Genomic DNA, 3,450 nt, shown 5'->3' on the forward strand with positions numbered 1-3,450 from the left:
AGGAAGGGATGGATGGAAGAAATATCAGGAGGACAATATTTCTAGAGCTTCATGACTAGCTGGAGATGGGGGACTAGAGAAATAAAAGAAATAAAAGAGATAAGGATGATTCCAAACATATTAGTTGGATTGTTAGTGGAACCGTTTACAAATAAGAAAATCAATGTTGGAGTGAAGAGCAGCTTGGATTAAGACTTGCTGGATGGCGATGTCACGACGCGTCAACAGTGGCGACTGCGTCGACAATGGCGGCTGCCGTCAACAATGGCGACTGCGTCAGCGTGAGCGGGCCTCCGTTGTCAAGCGGTTTCCAGACGTTGCAGCGGGACCCGCAGTCATATTAGAATCTGCCGGCAGGGAGGACAGAACACCTGTGCCCGCTCCCGCCGCGTTGTGGATCGAGCGGCGGTGTCAAGACCCAGCGGGGCGAGCCAGCGTCACTTCAGCCTCTTCACTCTCCCGGACGCTGCACCTGGGCTAAGTCGGCAACATGAGCGGCAACAACTTGGATGAGAGCGACGAGTTTGATGAGCAGTTGCGAATGCAAGAATTGTACGGAGGCACTGAGGACGGCGACACCGAGAAAGATCCCGGTGAAGAAAACGATTCTTTCCAGCAGCAGCCAACTGACCCCCCATACGAGTGGGACCTGGACAAGAAGGCTTGGTTCCCCGAGATTACTGAAGATTTTATTGATACATATCAGGCCAGTTATGGCTTTTCTAATGATGGTGCATCTAGTTCTACTGCGAATGTCCAAGATGTTAGTGCTGGGACTGCAGAGGAACCTCCGCAAAGAAAATCCCCCGAACCCAGTGATACCAAAAAGAGGGGAGAAAAGAGAAAGGGTGAATCAGGAAGGTTTCATCCTGATGAAAGCAGAGACACAAATGTGTATGTTTCTGGTCTGCCTCCAGATATTACAGTGGATGAATTTATACAGCTCATGTCCACGTTTGGCATTATTATGACAGATCCTCAAACAGAGGAATTTAAGGTCAAGCTTTACAAAGATAATCAAGGAAATCTTAAAGGAGATGGACTTTGCTGTTATTTGAATACAGAGTCTGTGGAACTTGCATTAACATTTTTGGATGATGATGAAATTAGGGGCTACAGATTACATGTGGAGGTGGCAAAGTTTCCACTGAAAGGGGAGTATGACACCTCAAAGAAGAAAAAGAAGTGCAAAGACTACAAGAAAAAGCTGTCTGTGTGGCAAAAGCACTTGGATTGGAGACCTGAGAGAACAGCTGGCCCATCCCAAATGTGCCACGAGCAAGCTGTCGTCAACAGAAATATGTTTCACCCTTGCACATCTCAAATGAATGTTCAAGAAGCCGCAACTGAAATGGAATTTGAAGAACCTACAGATGAAAAGAAGTTTGAAAAAACAGAAGATGGGGGAGAACTTGAAGAAGATGCTTCTGAAAAAGATGCTAAAGAAAGTGGCCCTGAAAAAGAGGCTGAAGAAGGCTGTCCCCAAAAGGAATCTGAAGAGAGCTGCCTCGAACGAGTGTTTGAGGAAGGCTGTCCCAAAAGAGCGCGTGAAGAAGACTTCCCCGACAGAGAGTCCAGAGAACGCAGCCCCGAGAAAGAGCATGAAGAGGGTAGTCCTAAAAAAGAGTCGAAAGAGAATGGTGCAGAAGGAGAGCCCAAAAAGAAGAGACTCAAAACAGATCCTGATGAGAACGGCCTTGAGAAAGATTTTGAGGAAGAGAGTTCTGCGAAGGAACTTAATGCAAACATTCTTGAAAAAGAGGTGGAAGAAAATAACTCTGAAAAATCAGAATTCGAAGGTGACAGCTCTGGGAAAATGTTTGATGAAGAAGGCTCTGAGAAGGGGTTTAACGAAGAGTCAGATGAGAAGGAAGAAGATTCCGATGAGAGAGGGACTGTGGGTGATTCAGGGAATGTTAAGGAGGAAGGGCCCCTGTCCACAGGCAGCAGCTTTGTCCTCCGTAGTGACGATGACGTTTAATCCCTTAAACTTGCTTTGTAGGGTGATTCCTCCATCTCCATTTTACCTGCGCTCCAGGGTAATTACTAGTAGTGTTACATGAACGTGTGCATAGAGGTAGGATGCCCTCAGATCAATGCAGTGAAGTGTTCGTGATTATCTGTCCTGGCCGATTTTAAATATATGTGAACAAGACAACTGGATTCTTGTCTTTTGTCATATTTGTTAAGTGCATGCAGAATAATATTTTTTAAAGTATTCTGATTGAAGTTTTTGATATTCAGAAATCAAAACTAAGTTGTTAATATGCAGAAAGAGAAAATTAGCCCTGAGTTAAATTGCATTGTTCATTCTTGCTATTGCTTTATTCATACTAAAGTTTGGTTTCTCTGAGGACCTGAAAAACCCCTGTAGGAGTCTCCTTGCTTCAGCTTATGATGTTGCCACTGATGTCCCCATTTGCCCTCTCTAAGCCAGAACATGTTACTAAAACTTATGAAGTAAAGAACACTTCGGAGTTTTCCCCTGCCCAGTCCTCGCAAGTTACTTTTATTTTTCTTTTCTACCCTCTTGCCATGAAAATTGAGTCTTAAACGTGCAAAAGTAAACTTCCCAAGGTCCACAGCTTCCATTATTGAAAATACAGAGGAAATCAGAATTCTCCCGTGTACTGTTTGGGCCCCTCTAGAAGCTGACTAAAGTTACAGGACCTTTACCCAGAAGAATCTATGCATGCACTACACAATCTTTTGTATACAGTTTGGGGTGTTTCATGGATCCCCTGGAGTTTAAGAACTTTTGTCATGCATATTTCAGATTTTTGCTTTTGATTTTGTTCTAGAATCATGGTATCTAGTATATGCTAAGTTGTGTAGTCCCAATAAAAATTTGGGTCTTTCTTGATTGTGCTTTGCAAATTCAGTATTGATGAATTGACTTCTGATGTAGCATTAAGAAGTTATTCTCATAAATTAGAAGAATTAAAATAAACTGCATTGGTGCTTTCTCATTAAAAAAAAAAAAGACTTGCTGGATGCTGGTGGTTGGATATGTAAGTAAAAATGTGCAGCTATTTTTAGAAAATGTGGTACTGGGACTTGGACGAAAGCAGTTTTGCAGGTTCAGGCTCAATAGTTTTCTATCTGTACAGAGCTGTTCGCACATTCAGTATAGTAGGTCTGTAAGGAGACTTTAAATAGCATCTATTCGGAGTCCCTCCTTTCACAGATGAGACCAATTGGTGAAGTAACTTGCCCAGTGTCCTGAGTGGCAATGACAGATCATATTTCCTGAGTCTCTGTTCCTTGCTCTTTACCGAACTTTAGAGGTTGCAAACTGGTAATGGACCACTGATAGTTGTGTTTGGCCAGTAGAGTAGATTGTATTATTGATCACAGATATTTGCCGCCTCTCTCTAGGAGAGGATTAAACTCCTCCTTGCCATTGAAGTCAGCCTTGGCCACGTGACTTGTTTTGGCAAAGGAAATGTG

General features: G+C 43.2%; 1 pseudogene; it reads left to right on the plus strand.

The window, feature by feature from the left end:
- Positions 1-487: 487 nt before the first annotated feature.
- On the plus strand, positions 488-1,981 carry LOC114883447 (annotated as a pseudogene).
- Positions 1,982-3,450: the final 1,469 nt, after the last annotated feature.

This window comes from Monodon monoceros, unplaced genomic scaffold (assembly GCF_005190385.1).
Source record: "Monodon monoceros isolate NGI ecotype Baffin Bay Population unplaced genomic scaffold, NGI_Narwhal_1 Contig3956_ctg1, whole genome shotgun sequence".
Classification (NCBI taxonomy): domain Eukaryota; kingdom Metazoa; phylum Chordata; class Mammalia; order Artiodactyla; family Monodontidae; genus Monodon; species Monodon monoceros.